Below are 19214 nucleotides of genomic sequence, written 5' to 3'. Positions count from 1 at the left end.
AAATCTAGCTTTTGCTGATCCCCTTGCCAGCGATTTTTGAAGCAATCTCCTCCAGGAGTCGTTTGTATCAGGAGCCTCGGGCTGGAGTGCCTGGGCACCGGTGTGGTGGGCCGGGGTTGGTGATGAGCAGGGCGGGGAGGGCTGGAGCAGGTAGTTGTGGCCGAGTGGTGAAGGCGATGGACTAGAAATCCATTGGGGTTTCCCCGTGCAGGTTCGAATCCTGCCAACTACGGGGCACACGCCCCTTTTGGGCTCTGGCTGCAAGGGAGGAGCTGCTGCAGCCTTGCCTGGCTCCTCAAGGGCCTTCTTCAGGGCAAGCAGAAGCCTGAGGGGCACAGGTAAGGCCCGGGGGGACAAGAGCCCATTGCTGCTGCCAGCTCCGTGCCCTGCAGCCAAGCCACGTGGTGTGGGGGAGGCCCTGCAAGGGAGAAGCAGCTCAGAGACCTTGTCAGCATCAATGAAGAAGGAAAGGGCAAATGCAGACCGCAGCCGCAACATCTCATCGCCTCGCGCTAGCACCGAGTGTGACAGGCAAGGACCTGCAGCTTGGCATCCTGCTTAGCGCAAAGTGCCTAGAACTCTGAGCTTTTACTTCCCAGCAAGCATGAGCAGCATTGAGCTGAGGCAGCAGAATCTGCACAGCTAAAAGAGGAGAGTTCCTGCCGTTGGCAATTCCAGGCAAAGGCAAGCTGTGTCCCTCCTTGGGCAGCAAAGACCTGCACTGTCGGGCAGGTGCAGCCCTGCAGCGTGCTGGGAGCGGAGCTGGATTTGTGGGCAGGGCTGCAAGCGTCAGGATGCGGCTGATTTCAGGTGCCCCCATGTGCAGGAAGGCCCAAGGCTGCAGGCTGCCTCCGGGGGTGCCTTGAGCACGTGCAGCGGCGGCGTGGGTGGTCAAAGGGCCAGCGTCTGTGCAGGGCTGTGTGCGGGAGGGGAGGGAGAAGGGCACGGGCAGGCCCTGGGGGTGTGGAGCGCCCGGCCAAGGGAGATGAATTAGTCAGGGAGTGTATTTTGTGGGGTGGGGGAGGCCGAGCGGAGAGGCAGGCAGGGAGTGAGGGCCAGCAGTGGGGGCAGCATGAGGCTGCAGTGAGGGCAATGGCAGGCAGGCCTCAGGAGGAGCAGAGTGGCGCAGCGGGAGCGTGCTGGGCCCATAACCCAGAGGTCAATGGATCGAAACCATCCTCTGCTAAGGCACTTTTTTCACCATCGCTGCACCTTTGCTGGAGCACCTGAAACAGGACTTGCATTCCAGAACTGGAGCGGCTCCATTAGGAGCACCCAGCGCTGTGAGTTTCCAAGCCCAGGTGCCAGAGCCAGAGGAGCGCAGGCACAGGCCAGGAGCTGGAGCTGGGCTGTGTGCAGGGGCTGGAAGGAGGGGGCAGCCAGTGCGAGAGGTGCAGGAGCAGGAGCCAGGCCAGGGCGGGAGGTGGCAGTGCGGGAGGCGGTGCCCGTGGGCACTGGAGGAGCAGGAGGCAGTGCAGGCTGTGGGTGGCAGGAGCGGGGAGCAGCAGTGCTGCGGGAGCCCTGCGGGGTAGTGCTTGGCAGAGCTGCCTTCCAAGCAGGTGAGCAGGGCTTGGTCATTCCTGGCCGGGGCAGACCAGGCCTCTCTTCAGCCTGGCTCCACAGGGCCGGCCTGGCCTCTCCTGGTCCCGAGCAGCATGGCTCCGTCCCTCTGCACTTTCTTCTCCCAGAGCTGAGCGTTTGAGCTGCTGCTCCTGCTCCCTCAGCCGGGGCCTCCTGCCCAGGACTCTGGGCACCTCCCAGCCCAGCAGGCACAGACTGGCTTTGGGCCAGGTCAGCCTGGGGGGGCTGCTCTGGATCCTGCAGAGACACCCAGAGAGTGGGTAGCCACTGGAGCCAGGTGTGCAGAGAACTTGGTGACTCTTCACACCTGGGCATCATGCTGGGCTTGCAAGGAGGCTCAAGCACTGAGTCACCTGCTCCTTGCTCTGTATCCAGCCCTGCTTTGAGCAGGTTTTTGGACTTGTGTCCTCCTGGGCTGTCTTGCAGTCAAGTTCCATCTGAGAAGGAAGAGCTCTCAGAGAGGGCTCTGCCCTCTGTGCTCTGCAACATAGGCAGTGAGTGAACCTCTTCCTCACAGGAACTGGGTCTCAGTTGTTGCTCAGCCCTTGGTGTGTCACCTGTCCTTTCTCCTTGCCTCTGCAGCCCCTGTCCTGGGCTCCCCAGAGGGTCTTTCTTCACCTTTTGTAGAAATGGGGCAATGTTTCCCTCTCCTTAGTCCTGGAGTGGAGCTGGAGTGGCTTGGAGTGGAGACGAGAAGGCACGGGGGCTTCTGCCGTGTGAAGGTGACTTCCCAAGGCGTGCCGTGGGTCAGAGCGAGCTTGTTGCCATTTGGGAAAGACAAGCCTGTGTGAGGTTTTGAGCCTGGCACTTGTAAGAGAGGCCGTGCCAGGCTTGCAGAAGGAGCTGTGCTGCTGCCCTGAAGGGTGGTGTGATTAGAGAGTGCCTGGAGGCCGTGCAGGAAGGCTGCACTTGGTGATAGATGTCCAAGGCGATGGAGAGACAGGCAGCCTTAGCTGGGGGCAAAAGGCTGAGCGAGGCTTGGCTGAGCAAGGGGCCAAAAGTGCCCTGTGGGGAAGGTCCCATGGTGTAATGGTGAGCACTCTGGACTCTGAATCCAGTGATCTGAGTTCAAATCTCAGTGGGACCTCAGCCTTTTTGTTCCCTCAGGCTTTTCCTCGGAATGCTGACACCCTCACAGCTCTACTCTGCTGCTGGATCACATGTGGAGTGTTTTCTGATGAATCGCACAGAGCTGAGCTGGAGCCCACCCACTCAAAATGGGTCCAGGCCCAGGAGGCTGCTCTGGCACTGTTGGCTCCTGTGTCAGATGTGAAAACGGAGACTGGGAACACACTCTGGGCAGCTGTTTCCAGGTTGGACCCTTCCCACAGTGACAGCAGGTTACTCTGTGTGGCATTGCTTGTATGCCCAGCCCTGTCCACTGCTCCTTCTTGCTCCTTTCCTCTGCAGCTTCTTTTCCTCTTTTCCCTGACAATTTCTTTCCATTCCTCTGCAATCAGTGCAAGGAGCTCTAGCAATATTGGGCAGTGGCCCCCATCCTTAAAGTTAATCTTTTGTCATGGGAGAGGGAAGGATCTTCCTTGCAGAGCAGGTGGAAGCGGAGGGAGGAGGAGAACAAACGACCACAAGTCTCCAGCAATGCTGCGCAAAGGCTTTAATGAGAAGGAGCAAAAGCAGCGTCACAGAGCAGAGAGCAAGGAACACGTGTGCAGGGGTGAGGGAGGGAAAGGGATGGGCCCCTTAGCCAGGGACAAAGGGGATGATGCGGCGGCTTCAGCAGATCTGACCGCAGCGGGGGACAGGCAGACACAGGCCTGAGCCGCCCAGGCCAAGGGAGCCCCCAGAAGAGATGGGAACCCCCGAGGTGCTGAGGGAGCTGCCCACAGCAGCTGACAGAGAGGATCCCACGGCTGTGCTCTGAGGGAAGGAGGTGAGGATGGGGCCCGGCAGGGTCACCACCACCGGCGAAGGCTCGATGTACACCGTGGAGTCAGCGCAGCGGGCCAGGCAGGGCTCACTGCAGCTGCTGGCAAGGGGCGTTGGGCCACAGGGGCCGCAGGGCCGGGGGGGACAGGGTCTGCAGCAAGACATCTCTCGGAGCAGGAGGCAAAGCTGCAACACAGAGCACGGAGCAACAGCCTGCCTCAGCATCAGTCTGTCCGTCTCTCTGGCCCTCAGCTCTCTCCAGGGACACGTCTGGGCTTCAAAACGCACTCTGTGCCTACAGCTCCCACCACCCTCCCCGTTCCCTGCGAGTGCCACGGCACGGGAAGGCCGCCCCACTTCAGCAATAGGAGCCAGCACGGTGGCTTTAAGGCCCCTGTGGAAAGACTGGTCACAGCCCATCTCCACAACAGGCACGGCTGTGTTAGAGATGTCTACAGGGACGTGCCCTGGGACAGTTTGTTCCCCCACGGCAGGTGCCAACTCTGCTGGGCACTGATCCCCCTGAGACTGGCTGAGCCCCAGGGATCCCCTTCTGCTGGAACAAAGCCCCCTCTTCCCAGCTGTCCCCAGCCAGCAGCATGGGAAGGCTGACGGCCCTTCAACACTTCTGTGTCAGGGCCAAGCGGAGGCAGCCCAAGGATCAACCTGGGCAGCCTCCACGGCAGCAGTTCAGCCCACAGGGAGGGATGGAGCGGACTCAGGCTTACCTCGTTCCTTGAGGAAAGGGAGGCCAGAGAGCAGGATGCTGAGCCTGGAGCAGCGCAGCCTTTTATGCCGTGTCCCAGAGCCCTGTGGGGCCACAAACATTCCTTGCTCCTGAAACATCCAAACTCCTAGGAGTGGCCATTTGTGAGGCCTTGCTGCTGATGAGGTCCCTGCCTCTTTCATCTCTGGCATTTTTCACCAATTTCACACCACCCAATGTGGAAATGATTCATGTGTGTCCCAGCTTCGTAAGACCACTTGACTTGGAGGTCCTAGGCCGGTGAAGAAGGTGAGTTGAAATGAATTTGTGTAGTTTGTATTGCTTCTGTCACTTGTTCTTCTTGGTGGTTAATTGTTCTCCAGTTACAGTCAAATTCAGCCATGAAGAGACACCTCAAGTCAGCTCTCAGGAGCTTTCAGTGCAGGCACTTGGGTTAACCCTGAGAGCCATTTCTCCCATGGCTCATCACAGTCCCACAGAAGACTGTGGGTCAGTTGAGGCAGAAAGGCAACACTGCACAACCCCACAGTGGGGAAGAGACCCAGCTCTGCAGGGAGGTGGCAAAGCTCAGCGGCCAGGAAAGCGCATGTTCGGCTGCAAGGATGTCCCCTGCAGGCCTGAGTGACAGCCATGGGGAACTTGCTTACAGTGCACAGGCCGTACCAGGGCCTGGTTTGGTGATCAAAGAGATGCCGCGTCCTTCCCCGAAACAGACCCACAGGCACAATGACCTGTTTTGCTCAGCGGGCTCATCCCAGAGGACACAGACCTGGATGGTGGCTTTGGGGAAGAGGCTGACGGCTGGGAGCCCAAAGCCCATGGCTCTTTGTTTCTGGGTCAGGGATGGGGTTTCCCATTCCATGCACTTTACATTTCAAAGGGACACTGGATCAGTCTCCCAGAGCACGTGGCTGTCACGGTGACGTGCAAGAGCTGGGAAAATCCCTGAGCTCCAGGCAAACCTGAGTCACCCAGTGTGGACTTCAGTGGACTGGGTGCCACAGACTCAGGCACCCGAGGGATAACAGAGGTCATATCCTCAATGTTCTGCTGCCATGAAGGGTGTTTCCCCACCTTCTCTCCCCATCCGTGGATCACCCGGTGCTTCTCTGCAATCTCCTGCAGTTGCTGTCTCCCAAGGCATGATCTTTTGGTGGCTGTGCAGCTCTCCCAGGCCTGTCCCTTGTGTTTCCTCAGGGAGCCCTGGGATTTCCTTTCTTGCAACCTGTGATTGCTGCCTCTTGCCCTTTGACAGTGCTCCTCTCAGCAGAGTCTGGCTTCATTCTCCCCAGAACCTCCACGGGCTGGTGCAGACAGCAGCTGCAGGCCCCCCTCCATGCCTTGCTCATCTCCACCAGGTTGCCCAAGTGCAGTGCCCTCGGCCTCCCCACATGTGCCAGGTGCTGCAGCCCTTTTGTTCTGCCTGGTGCTCTGGCAGTGCCTCTCCCCCTAAGAGACCAGCACCACCTCCCCTGTCCCCAGGGACACCAAATGGGGACACCAAGCCGGACGTGGCCTCTGCAGTGCCAGGGAAAGGGCACCATGCAGGAGGTGATCAGATCTCAGGCTTATGGGGAGAGATCTGGACATGGCCTGGAAGGAACTCTCAGGGTTAGGGCTGAAAGCTCCGCAGAGGACGTGGAGTGAGAGCTCTCATGGGACAGACTTTCTCTCTGCTTTCCTGCCCTTCTGCCCCCAAGGGATTCCTTGTCCCTGGCCTGAGAGTGCAATGCAGAGCAGGTGGCATTCCCTGCACACAGCCAGCCCTGTGCTCTCCAGGCTGCCATGGCACGGTCTCACCAGCCTGGGGCTGCAGGCAGCCTCAGTGTCATCTGCTGGTGGTCCTCCCCCTCAAGGACCTGGGGGTTCAGCTGTAGGAGCCCTTTCCATCTCCTGGTAGCCTCGCAGGGGTGCAGGGCATCCCTGGAAGTGCTGCCCAGGAGACAGGGACCTGTCTGACAGTGGCAGTGTTCAGAGGACAATGGCACGAGGCCCACGGCTTCTGGAGGCAGCTGGGAAGTTTGTTCTTCTCAGAGCTGGAGCACAGGACTTCCAGTGGTCTCTGCTAACCTCCGTTATCCTGGGTTGCCCTGCCTCCCATGTGCCCGTGAGCAGGCACCAAAGGGCAATGCCTTTCGGAAAGCTGCAGCAGCAGCACAGGATTACATGGACGTACAAGGGGGTTTGGGACTGGTCCTAAAAGGTCTGGCAATGCCCCAGACAAAGGCTGAAGTTTTGGAGGCAGGAGGAGCCTCTGTGATCTGGTATCCCTGGAATGCCCGAGTCCAGGGCACCTTGTGCACTCATTTGCACATCAGGATGATTCAGGTTTGCCTGAAGCTCATGGATTTTCCCAGCTCTACCACATCCCTATGATTCCCACATGCTCTGGGAGACTGATCAATATCCCTTTGAACTGTGAAACGAATTGAATGGGCAAAGTGATGCCTGCCCCAGGAAAAGGAGCCATGAGCTTTGGGCTCCCTGTCCTCAGCCTCTTCCCCAAAGCTGCCATCCAGATCCCAGCCTTGGGGCTGGACACGCTGATCAAAGTGGGTCAATTTGTGTGTGAGCAAATGGGTCAATTTGTCTTTCAGGGAGAGACCGTAGGCATGCCTTTGATCACCTTGCTACGTGTTGATTTCCTTGTTTTCTAGAGGATCCCAACTTCCCAAGCTGAGGCCTGAGCTCTGGTTGTAAAATGCACGAGGACCTTGTTTAGTTTTCAAGGGGCACATGGCTGTGGAGACTCCCTTAGAGAATCCTTTGAGAGACAGTTTATTGAGTCCTTGGGTTTCTCCTCTTGGCTGGGAATCTGCCGCTGTTCCCCAAGCTCATGGGCAGGAAACGAGGCAGCGGCAGAGAATGATAAGAGATAACAGAAAGCCAGGCCCTCGTGGTCCTCACCTCTCTCAATGAGGGGCTTCCCTTCAGCCCACAGTGATCCTGCTTTGCTGCCCCTGAGTTTTGCCACAGCCCTGCAGAGGTGCATCTCTTCTTCTCTACAGGACTGTGCAGCCTTGACCTTCCTCCTGAATTTACCCACCATCTGCTCTTTGTCAAAGTCACCCCTGGGAGAAATGTCTCTCAGGGCTGGCTAGTGTGCCAGCTCCAAAAGCCCTTGAGGGCTCACTCAAGGTGTCTCTCAGAGCTAAATTCCACCGTGATGGGTGGCTGCAGTCCCCATGAAGACGGCAATGTGACAAAGGCCATCCGTGTGACACAAACCCACCTCCAGTCTTCCTCCACTCCAGCCTCAGACCTCTGAGCCAATTGGCCTCGTTCTTCTGGGACACAGATGAATCGTTTTGACACTGGGACATGGCCCACTCCCTTGGGCCTGGTCCTGACAGGAACTTAAACCACTCAGTCATCTGCGGGCAAAGCGGCACAGGGAACTGCCAGCAGTCCTGGGGACTACTAGAGCGTGTTGAGGAGCACTTCCCACTATAGGGGGTGGAGAGGCTGACCAGAGGAGAGGCACTGCTGGACCTGCTCTTGGCATCCTTCTCTCTAAATAGGAGAAGGATTTTATGGGATTGGACGTGGATTTGAGGGGGACTGGCCACTCACTGTGTATGGAATTGCATGGATGGCAGCAACTCAAGGACTTGTGATCGAGAGCTCGATGTGCAACTCGAGTGGTGTCCAAGCAGTGATGAGTGTGGTTTCTCAGGGTTGGGTGATGGGACCAGGAATATTTAACACCTCGTTGGGAGACATGGGAGGAGGGACTGAGCACATCCTCAGCAGGTTTGTGGATGGCACCGAGCTCAGTGATGGGCTTGATTCTCTAGAGGAAGGGATGCCATCCCAAGGGACCTGGGCAGGCAGGAGAGGTGGGCCTGTGCAAACCTCATGAAGGTCAACATGGTCAGGTGCCGAGGTCCAGGCAATCCCAAACATGGACACAGGCTAGGCCATGAGTGGATTGAGAGCAGCGCTGTGGAGGGGGATTTGCAGGTTCTGGTGGTTGAAATACTGAACATGAACCTGCAATGCCTGTGAGCAGCCCTGTGGAACAATGCAATTGTATTCTGGGCTGCCTCCAGAGCTGTGTGGCCAGCAGGCCGAGGGAGGGGATTGTCCCACTCTACTCAGCTCTCATGACACCATAGCTGGGGTCCTGCGTCCAGCTCTGGGAGCCACAGCCTAGAGAAACACAGGGACCTGCTGCAGTGGGTCCAGAGGAGCCACAGCGAACATCAGGCAACTGGAGCCCTTGTCCTGTGAGAACAGGAGGAGAAATGTTGGGGAAGGGAACGGAAGGGTAGGGATGGGAAGGGAATACGGCCAGGTGGCATTCAGCTGAAACAGGGATGGATAATTGGTTGGGGTGTGTAGAAATTGAGCAAGGGCTACTGGTTCAAAAATGAAAGCAGGAATATTTTGATTAGATTTTGGGAAGGGAACTTTATCTTTGACAGGGGTGAAACACTGGAACAGGTTGGCCAGAGAAGATGTAGAAGCCATTTCTGGGGGCTCGAGCAAGATGATTTTAAGGTCCCTTCCATCCCCGAGTGATTCTAAGAGTCCATGCATGTGTCTGGGTTGTACGATGTGGGAACACAACATTGGAGATGAAAGAGGCAGGGACCTCATCAGCAGCAAGGCCTCAGAAATGGCCACTCCCAGGAGTTTGGATGTTTCAGGAGCAAGGAATGTTTGTGGCCCCACAGGGCTCTGGGACACGGCATAAAAGGCTGCGCTGCTCCAGGCTCAGCATCCTGCTCTCTGGCCTCCCTTTCCTCAAGGAACGAGGTAAGCCTGAGTCCGCTCCATCCCTCCCTGTGGGCTGAACTGCTGCCGTGGAGGCTGCCCAGGTTGATCCTTGGGCTGCCTCCGCTTGGCCCTGACACAGAAGTGTTGAAGGGCCGTCAGCCTTCCCATGCTGCTGGCTGGGGACAGCTGGGAAGAGGGGGCTTTGTTCCAGCAGAAGGGGATCCCTGGGGCTCAGCCAGTCTCAGGGGGATCAGTGCCCAGCAGAGTTGGCACCTGCCGTGGGGGAACAAACTGTCCCAGGGCACGTCCCTGTAGACATCTCTAACACAGCCGTGCCTGTTGTGGAGATGGGCTGTGACCAGTCTTTCCACAGGGGCCTTAAAGCCACCGTGCTGGCTCCTATTGCTGAAGTGGGGCGGCCTTCCCGTGCCGTGGCACTCGCAGGGAACGGGGAGGGTGGTGGGAGCTGTAGGCACAGAGTGCGTTTTGAAGCCCAGACGTGTCCCTGGAGAGAGCTGAGGGCCAGAGAGACGGACAGACTGATGCTGAGGCAGGCTGTTGCTCCGTGCTCTGTGTTGCAGCTTTGCCTCCTGCTCCGAGAGATGTCTTGCTGCAGACCCTGTCCCCCCCGGCCCTGCGGCCCCTGTGGCCCAACGCCCCTTGCCAGCAGCTGCAGTGAGCCCTGCCTGGCCCGCTGCGCTGACTCCACGGTGTACATCGAGCCTTCGCCGGTGGTGGTGACCCTGCCGGGCCCCATCCTCACCTCCTTCCCTCAGAGCACAGCCGTGGGATCCTCTCTGTCAGCTGCTGTGGGCAGCTCCCTCAGCACCTCGGGGGTTCCCATCTCTTCTGGGGGCTCCCTTGGCCTGGGCGGCTCAGGCCTGTGTCTGCCTGTCCCCCGCTGCGGTCAGATCTGCTGAAGCCGCCGCATCATCCCCTTTGTCCCTGGCTAAGGGGCCCATCCCTTTCCCTCCCTCACCCCTGCACACGTGTTCCTTGCTCTCTGCTCTGTGACGCTGCTTTTGCTCCTTCTCATTAAAGCCTTTGCGCAGCATTGCTGGAGACTTGTGGTCGTTTGTTCTCCTCCTCCCTCCGCTTCCACCTGCTCTGCCAGGGTGAGAACTGCCTGCTCTCCTGAGCTTACCAGCAGCTCCACAAAGAGCTCCCAGGAATTACACCAGGCAGCTGCTGGCACAGGCTGCTGTGGTCCACGAGGCCTCCAGGAGCCTCCCTCAGGACAGAGCTCTTTATAGGCCCACAAGATGATTTGCCTTTGCCGTCAGAGATGGAACCTTCCGTTTCATCTCTGACACAACTCCTGGTGGTAGCTACTGAAAACAATTGCCAAGGCATTTGGACATTGTTTCCAAAACTGCAGCTACAATGAGGGTCTTCCACTTGGGCCAGAATTCATCAGGACAGTGTTCCCTGGCTGTCCTGGGATGACTGATTGTCTTTTGTTCCCCCCGTGGCTCAGGCTGCTCAGGGGAAGCTGATGCTGCTGTTATGGTCAGGGCTGCTCCCAGCTGTCTCATGCAACAGCACCTGCTGTGCTGAGGCACCTTTCAGTGCCCAGCTGGTTTGGTTAAGGGGATGCTTCCTCTTGCAGCTGGTTCAGTCAAGGCTTGTCAGAGGGAGGAGCACAGGAGAGGGTGAATGAGCACAGCCACAGGGCAGGGTGGCCCAGATGCCTGGCTGAGGCCAAGGCTCACAGAGCTGCAGCAGGAGCCCCTGGGGCTGTGCCCCCCAGGCCTCTGGAACGTGGCCCCAGGGGCCCATCTGCCTCCTCGAGGGTCCCAACTACAAACGTGGAGTGGAGCTGTGCTGGTGAATTGCTCCCCCTCCCGTTTTCCAGGCCACACTGAGATCTGAGATGTGCTCATTGGGCCTCAGCCTTGGAAAGAGCACCTGGCCTCAGCTCTTCCTGAGCTTATCAGAAACACTGTCTCTTCCCAAGAACTGCTGTCTAACAGGCTCCTGTTTTCCTTATGACCAGTCTTGGAAAATAGTTTTGTTGCCTGAACGCCGTAACATTCCCCTTCTCACACTCCGAAGAATGTGCCAACACAAACTGTGGCCAGGATGGAACATGGATCCGACTGAAGGCCACTCTCTTGCGACCCTATAAACAGTGGTCCAAAATGAGACCGTTTGAGCTCTCCTGCACTGCAGCAGGCTGTGACCAGCAATGTCCCTCTGAGTGGGACTGACTCTCAGAGCCAGTGAACTCTCTGGGTTCCTATACTGGGAGGATTACTGAACAATGACAAGTCCCCGGCTGACGCCCTCACTCCTTGGGGCTCGACCCTTCGCCTGTCGGGAGATGCAAAGGCATCCAACGTGGATGTTTCACTGAGCACTGAGGGGAATTTGTCACAGGTACCTTGCTTGACTGACTGCTCATGTCCGTGTGCAGGCACGTGTGCATATGCTCTAGCACATCTGGGAGAAATGCTGCTTTCTTAGATGTTCAAGTACCTTGGATATCTAAGTACGTTAGGCCTGTAAGTATGAATAAATCACAGCTATAGACTTACCTAAATGCTGCTAAGTGTTGTTCTTTGCTGAGTTGTGAAGTATAACCTTGAAGTGATAGGTGAGTTACATGCTTTCAAGAGCTTTTCTGCCATCAAATTTTGAAGTGAAGATATTAATTAGGTGTAACAGATAAATTAAGTCAAAATACTGTTAAGCTTGAGTGCTGTCAAGCTTTTAGGCCATGTTCATTTATATGCTTGCCCTCACTGTCTTTTGTCACACATACACACACAAACACATGCACACTCTCCTAGACAGTTGGCAGTACATTCCTGCCTTGATTGCTTGGATATGTTTGGTTTTGTTGAAGCTTGTTTTCCTTGTTGTGCCTTGAGCGCCCTGTAAGTAGTAGAGCACATCTGGCCGAGGAACTTTGTTGTGCTTTCCTTTAATATTAAATCTGGCTTTTGCTGATCCCCTTGCCAGCGATTTTTGAAGCAATCTCCTCCAGGAGTCGTTTGTATCAGGAGCCTCGGGCTGGAGTGCCTGGGCACCGGTGTGGTGGGCCGGGGTTGGTGATGAGCAGGGCGGGGAGGGCTGGAGCAGGTAGTTGTGGCCGAGTGGTGAAGGCGATGGACTAGAAATCCATTGGGGTTTCCCCGTGCAGGTTCGAATCCTGCCAACTACGGGGCACACGCCCCTTTTGGGCTCTGGCTGCAAGGGAGGAGCTGCTGCAGCCTTGCCTGGCTCCTCAAGGGCCTTCTTCAGGGCAAGCAGAAGCCTGAGGGGCACAGGTAAGGCCCGGGGGGACAAGAGCCCATTGCTGCTGCCAGCTCCGTGCCCTGCAGCCAAGCCACGTGGTGTGGGGGAGGCCCTGCAAGGGAGAAGCAGCTCAGAGACCTTGTCAGCATCAATGAAGAAGGAAAGGGCAAATGCAGACCGCAGCCGCAACATCTCATCGCCTCGCGCTAGCACCGAGTGTGACAGGCAAGGACCTGCAGCTTGGCATCCTGCTTAGCGCAAAGTGCCTAGAACTCTGAGCTTTTACTTCCCAGCAAGCATGAGCAGCATTGAGCTGAGGCAGCAGAATCTGCACAGCTAAAAGAGGAGAGTTCCTGCCGTTGGCAATTCCAGGCAAAGGCAAGCTGTGTCCCTCCTTGGGCAGCAAAGACCTGCACTGTCGGGCAGGTGCAGCCCTGCAGCGTGCTGGGAGCGGAGCTGGATTTGTGGGCAGGGCTGCAGGCGTCAGGATGCGGCTGATTTCAGGTGCCCCCATGTGCAGGAAGGCCCAAGGCTGCAGGCTGCCTCCGGGGGTGCCTTGAGCACGTGCAGCGGCAGCGTGGGTGGTCAAAGGGCCAGCGTCTGTGCAGGGCTGTGTGCGGGAGGGGTGGAAGAAGGGCACGGGCAGGCCCTGGGGGTGTGGAGCGCCCAGCCAAGGGAGATGAATTAATTAGTCAGGGAGTGTATTTTGTGGGGTGGGGGAGGCCGAGCGGAGAGGCAGGCAGGGAGTGAGGGCCAGCAGTGGCGGCAGCATGAGGCTGCAGTGAGGGCAATGGCAGGCAGGCCTCAGGAGGAGCAGAGTGGCGCAGCGGGAGCGTGCTGGGCCCATAACCCAGAGGTCGATGGATCGAAACCATCCTCTGCTAAGGCACTTTTTTCACCATCGCTGCACCTTTGCTGGAGCACCTGAAACAGGACTTGCATTCCAGAACTGGAGCGGCTCCATTAGGAGCACCCAGCGCTGTGAGTTTCCAAGCCCAGGTGCCAGAGCCAGAGGAGCGCAGGCACAGGCCAGGAGCTGGAGCTGGGCTGTGTGCAGGGGCTGGAAGGAGGGGGCAGCCAGTGCGAGAGGTGCAGGAGCAGGAGCCAGGCCAGGGCGGGAGGTGGCAGTGCGGGAGGCGGTGCCCGTGGGCACTGGAGGAGCAGGAGGCAGTGCAGGCTGTGGGTGGCAGGAGCGGGGAGCAGCAGTGCTGCGGGAGCCCTGCGGGGTAGTGCTTGGCAGAGCTGCCTTCCAAGCAGGTGAGCAGGGCTTGGTCATTCCTGGCCGGGGCAGACCAGGCCTTTCTTCAGCCTGGCTCCACAGGGCCGGCCTGGCCTCTCCTGGTCCCGAGCAGCATGGCTCCGTCCCTCTGCACTTTCTTCTCCCAGAGCTGAGCGTTTGAGCTGCTGCTCCTGCTCCCTCAGCCGGGGCCTCCTGCCCAGGACTCTGGGCACCTCCCAGCCCAGCAGGCACAGACTGGCTTTGGGCCAGGTCAGCCTGGGGGGGCTGCTCTGGATCCTGCAGAGACACCCAGAGAGTGGGTAGCCACTGGAGCCAGGTGTGCAGAGAACTTGGTGACTCTTCACACCTGGGCATCATGCTGGGCTTGCAAGGAGGCTCAAGCACTGAGTCACCTGCTCCTTGCTCTGTATCCAGCCCTGCTTTGAGCAGGCTTTTGGACTTGTGTCCTCCTGGGCTGTCTTGCAGTCAAGTTCCATCTGAGAAGGAAGAGCTCTCAGAGAGGGCTCTGCCCTCCGTGCTCTGCAACATAGGCAGTGAGTGAACCTCTTCCTCACAGGAACTGGGTCTCAGTTGTTGCTCAGCCCTTGGTGTGTCACCTGTCCTTTCTCCTTGCCTCTGCAGCCCCTGTCCTGGGCTCCCCAGAGGGTCTTTCTTCACCTTTTGTAGAAATGGGGCAATGTTTCCCTCTCCTTAGTCCTGGAGTGGAGCTGGAGTGGCTTGGAGTGGAGACGAGAAGGCACGGGGGCTTCTGCCGTGTGAAGGTGACTTCCCAAGGCGTGCCGTGGGTCAGAGCGAGCTTGTTGCCATTTGGGAAAGACAAGCCTGTGTGAGGTTTTGAGCCTGGCACTTGTAAGAGAGGCCGTGCCAGGCTTGCAGAAGGAGCTGTGCTGCTGGCCTGAAGGGTGGTGTGATTAGAGAGTGCCTGGAGGCCGTGCAGGAAGGCTGCACTTGGTGATAGATGTCCAAGGCGATGGAGAGACAGGCAGCCTGAGCTGGGGGCAAAAGGCTGAGCGAGGCTTGGCTGAGCAAGGGGCCAAAAGTGCCCTGTGGAGAAGGTCCCATGGTGTAATGGTGAGCACTCTGGACTCTGAATCCAGTGATCTGAGTTCAAATCTCAGTGGGACCTCAGCCTTTTTGTTCCCTCAGGCTTTTCCTCGGAATGCTGACACCCTCACAGCTCTACTCTGCTGCTGGATCACATGTGGAGTGTTTTCTGATGAATCGCACAGATCTGAGCTGGAGCCCACCCACTCAAAATGGGTCCAGGCCCAGGAGGCTGCTCTGGCACTGTTGGCTCCTGTGTCAGATGTGAAAACGGAGACTGGGAACACACTCTGGGCAGCTGTTTCCAGGTTGGACCCTTCCCACAGTGACGGCAGGTTACTCTGTGTGGCATTGCTTGTATGCCCAGCCCTGTCCACTGCTCCTTCTTGCTCCTTTCCTCTGCAGCTTCTTTTCCTCTTTTCCCTGACAATTTCTTTCCATTCCTCTGCAATCAGTGCAAGGAGCTCTAGCAATATTGGGCAGTGGCCCCCATCCTTAAAGTTAATCTTTTGTCATGGGAGAGGGAAGGATCTTCCTTGCAGAGCAGGTGGAAGCGGAGGGAGGAGGAGAACAAACGACCACAAGTCTCCAGCAATGCTGCGCAAAGGCTTTAATGAGAAGGAGCAAAAGCAGCGTCACAGAGCAGAGAGCAAGGAACACGTGTGCAGGGGTGAGGGAGGGAAAGGGATGGGCCCCTTAGCCAGGGACAAAGGGGATGATGCGGCGGCTTCAGCAGATCTGACCGCAGCGGGGGACAGGCAGACACAGGCCTGAGCCGCCCAGGCCAAGGGAGCCCCCAGAAGAGATGGGAACCCCCGAGGTGCTGAGGGAGCTGCCCACAGCAGCTGACAGAGAGGATCCCACGGCTGTGCTCTGAGGGAAGGAGGTGAGGATGGGGCCCGGCAGGGTCACCACCACCGGCGAAGGCTCGATGTACACCGTGGAGTCAGCGCAGCGGGCCAGGCAGGGCTCACTGCAGCTGCTGGCAAGGGGCGTTGGGCCACAGGGGCCGCAGGGCCGGGGGGGACAGGGTCTGCAGCAAGACATCTCTCGGAGCAGGAGGCAAAGCTGCAACACAGAGCACGGAGCAACAGCCTGCCTCAGCATCAGTCTGTCCGTCTCTCTGGCCCTCAGCTCTCTCCAGGGACACGTCTGGGCTTCAAAACGCACTCTGTGCCTACAGCTCCCACCACCCTCCCCGTTCCCTGCGAGTGCCACGGCACGGGAAGGCCGCCCCACTTCAGCAATAGGAGCCAGCACGGTGGCTTTAAGGCCCCTGTGGAAAGACTGGTCACAGCCCATCTCCACAACAGGCACGGCTGTGTTAGAGATGTCTACAGGGACGTGCCCTGGGACAGTTTGTTCCCCCACGGCAGGTGCCAACTCTGCTGGGCACTGATCCCCCTGAGACTGGCTGAGCCCCAGGGATCCCCTTCTGCTGGAACAAAGCCCCCTCTTCCCAGCTGTCCCCAGCCAGCAGCATGGGAAGGCTGACGGCCCTTCAACACTTCTGTGTCAGGGCCAAGCGGAGGCAGCCCAAGGATCAACCTGGGCAGCCTCCACGGCAGCAGTTCAGCCCACAGGGAGGGATGGAGCGGACTCAGGCTTACCTCGTTCCTTGAGGAAAGGGAGGCCAGAGAGCAGGATGCTGAGCCTGGAGCAGCGCAGCCTTTTATGCCGTGTCCCAGAGCCCTGTGGGGCCACAAACATTCCTTGCTCCTGAAACATCCAAACTCCTGGGAGTGGCCATTTGTGAGGCCTTGCTGCTGATGAGGTCCCTGCCTCTTTCATCTCCAATGTTGTGTTCCCACATCGTACAACCCAGACACATGCATGGACTCTTAGAATCACTCGGGGATGGAAGGGACCTTAAAATCATCTAGCTCGAGCCCCCAGAAATGGCTTCTACATCTTCTCTGGCCAACCTGTTCCAGTGTTTCACCCCTGTCAAAGATAAAGTTCCTTTCCCAAAATCTAATCAAAATATTCCTGCTTTCATTTTTGAACCAGTAGCCCTTGCCCAATTTCTACACACCCCAACCAATTATCCATCCCTGTTTCAGCTGAATGCCACCTGGCCGTATTCCCTTCCCATCCCTACCCTTCCGTTCCCTTCCCCAACATTTCTCCTCCTGTTCTCACAGGACAAGGGCTCCAGTTGCCTGATGTTCGCTGTGGCTCCTCTGGACCCACTGCAGCAGGTCCCTGTGTTTCTCTAGGCTGTGGCTCCCAGAGCTGGACGCAGGACCCCAGCTATGGTGTCATGAGAGCTGAGTAGAGTGGGACAATCCCCTCCCTCGGCCTGCTGGCCACACAGCTCTGGAGGCAGCCCAGAATACAATTGCATTTTTGCACAGGGCTGCTCACAGGCAGTGCAGGTTCATGTTCAGTATTTCAACCACCAGAACCTGCAAATCCCCCTCCACAGGGCTGCTCTCAATCCACTCATAGCCTAGCCTGTGTCCATGTTTGGGGTTGCCTGGACCTCGGCACCTGACCATGTTGACCTTCATGAGGTTTGCACAGGCCCACCTCTCCTGCCTGCCCAGGTCCGTTGGGATGGCATCCCTTCCTCTAGAGAATCAAGCCCATCACTGAGCTCGGTGCCATCCACAAACCTGCTGAGGATGTGCTCAGTCCCTCCTCCCATGTCTCCCAATGAGGTGTTAAATATTCCTGGTCCCATCACCCAACCCTGAGAAACCACACTCATCACTGCTTGGACACCACTCGAGTTGCACATCGAGCTCTCAATCACAAGTCCTTGAGTTGCTGCCATCCATGCAATTCCACACACAGTGAGTGGCCAGTCCCCCTCAAATCCACGTCCAATCCCATAAAATCCTTCTCCTATTTAGAGAGAAGGATGCCAAGAGCAGGTCCAGCAGTGCCTCTCGTCTGGTCAGCCTCTCCACCCCCTGTAGTGGGAAGTGCTCCTCAACACGCTCTAGTAGTCCCCAGGACTGCTGGCAGTTCCCTGTGCCGCTTTGCCCGCAGATGACTGAGTGGTTTAAGTTCCTGTCAGGACCAGGCCCAAGGGAGTGGGCCATGTCCCAGTGTCAAAACGATTCATCTGTGTCCCAGAAGAACGAGGCCAATTGGCTCAGAGGTCTGAGGCTGGAGTGGAGGAAGACTGGAGCTGGGTTTGTGTCACACGGATGGCCTTTGTCACATTGCCGTCTTCATGGGGACTGCAGCCACCCATCACGGTGGAATTTAGCTCTGAGAGGCACCTTGAGTGAGCCCTCAAGGGCTTTTGGAGCTGGCACACCAGCCAGCCCTGAGAGACATTTCTCCCAGGGGTGACTTTGACAAAGAGCAGACGGTGGGTAAATTCAGGAGGAAGGTCAAGGCTGCACAGTCCTGTAGAGAAGAAGAGATGCACCTCTGCAGGGCTGTGGCAAAACTCAGGGGCAAAGCAGGATCACTGTGGGCTGAAGGGAAGCCCCTCATTGAGAGAGGTGAGGACCACGAGGGGTCTGGCTTTCTGTTATCTCTTATCATTCTCTGCCGCTGCCTCGTTTCCTGCCCATGAGCGTGGGGAACAGCGGCAGATTCCCAGCCAAGAGGAGAAACCCAAGGACTCAATAAACTGTCTCTCAAAGGATTCTCTAAGGGAGTCTCCACAGCCATGTGCCCCTTGAAAACTAAACAAGGCCCTCATGCATTTTACAACCAGAGCTCAGGCCTCAGCTTGGGAAGTTGGGATCCTCTAGAAAACAAGGAAATCAACACATAGCAAGGTGATCAAAGGCATGCCTACGGTCTCTCCCTGAAAGACAAATTGACCCATTTGCTCACACACAAATTGACCCACTTTGATCAGCGTGTCCAGCCCCAAGGCTGGGATCTGGATGGCAGCTTTGGGGAAGAGGCTGAGGACAGGGAGCCCAAAGCTCATGGCTCCTTTTCCTGGGGCAGGCATCACTTTGCCCATTCAATTCGTTTCACAGTTCAAAGGGATATTGATCAGTCTCCCAGAGCATGTGGGAATCATAGGGATGTGGTAGAGTTGGGAAAATCCATGAGCTTCAGGCAAACCTGAATCATCCTGATGTGCAAATGAGTGCACAAGGTGCCCTGGACTCGGGCATTCCAGGGATACCAGATCACAGAGGCTCCTCCTGCCTCCAAAACTTCAGCCTTTGTCGGGGGCATTGCCAGACCTTTTAGGACCAGTCCCAAACCCCCTTGTACGTCCATGTAATCCTGTGCTGCTGCTGCAGCTTTCCGAAAGGCATTGCCCTTTGGTGCCTGCTCACGGGCACATGGGAGGCAGGGCAACCCAGGATAACGGAGGTTAGCAGAGACCACTGGAAGTCTTGTGCTCCAGCTCTGAGAAGAACAAACTTCCCAGCTGCCTCCAGAAGCCGTGGGCCTCATGCCATTGTCCTCTGAACACTGCCACTGTCAGACAGGTCCCTGTCTCCTGGGCAGCACTTCCAGGGATGCCCTGCACCCCTGCGAGGCTACCAGGAGATGGAAAGGGCTCCTACAGCTGAACCCCCAGGTCCTTGAGGGGGAGGACCACCAGCAGATGACACTGAGGCTGCCTGCAGCCCCAGGCTGGTGAGACCGTGCCATGGCAGCCTGGAGAGCACAGGGCTGGCTGTGTGCAGGGAATGCCACCTGCTCTGCATTGCCCTCTCAGGCCAGGGACAAGGAACCCCTTGGGGGCAGAAGGGCAGGAAAGCAGAGAGAAAGTCTGTCCCATGAGAGCTCTCACTCCACGTCCTCTGCGGAGCTTTCAGCCCTAACCCTGAGAGTTCCTTC

General features: G+C 57.6%; 5 non-coding genes across 5 annotated transcripts; all 5 read left to right on the top strand.

Moving 5' to 3' along the window:
• Window positions 1-150: 150 nt before the first annotated feature.
• TRNAS-AGA (transfer RNA serine (anticodon AGA)) lies at window positions 151-232 on the top strand. The gene has a single exon. It is a non-coding gene; the product is annotated as a tRNA-Ser (tRNA).
• A 2364-nt stretch (window positions 233-2596) lies between these two features.
• Window positions 2597-2668, top strand: TRNAQ-CUG (transfer RNA glutamine (anticodon CUG)). Its single transcript has one exon. It is a non-coding gene; the product is annotated as a tRNA-Gln (tRNA).
• A 9333-nt stretch (window positions 2669-12001) lies between these two features.
• On the top strand, window positions 12002-12083 carry TRNAS-AGA (transfer RNA serine (anticodon AGA)). Its single transcript has one exon. It is a non-coding gene; the product is annotated as a tRNA-Ser (tRNA).
• Window positions 12084-12969: 886 nt separating this feature from the next.
• Window positions 12970-13041, top strand: TRNAM-CAU (transfer RNA methionine (anticodon CAU)). Its single transcript has one exon. It is a non-coding gene; the product is annotated as a tRNA-Met (tRNA).
• A 1410-nt stretch (window positions 13042-14451) lies between these two features.
• TRNAQ-CUG (transfer RNA glutamine (anticodon CUG)) lies at window positions 14452-14523 on the top strand. The gene has a single exon. It is a non-coding gene; the product is annotated as a tRNA-Gln (tRNA).
• The last annotated feature ends 4691 nt before the right edge of the window (window positions 14524-19214 follow it).

This window comes from Chamaea fasciata, unplaced genomic scaffold, assembly GCF_029207755.1.
Source record: "Chamaea fasciata isolate MVZ Bird 193981 ecotype frontalis unplaced genomic scaffold, bChaFas1.0.hap1 SCAF_11, whole genome shotgun sequence".
NCBI lineage: Eukaryota > Metazoa > Chordata > Aves > Passeriformes > Sylviidae > Chamaea > Chamaea fasciata.
The sequence above is the reverse complement of the archived record's forward strand: the minus strand, read 5'-3'. Positions and strand labels throughout refer to the sequence as shown.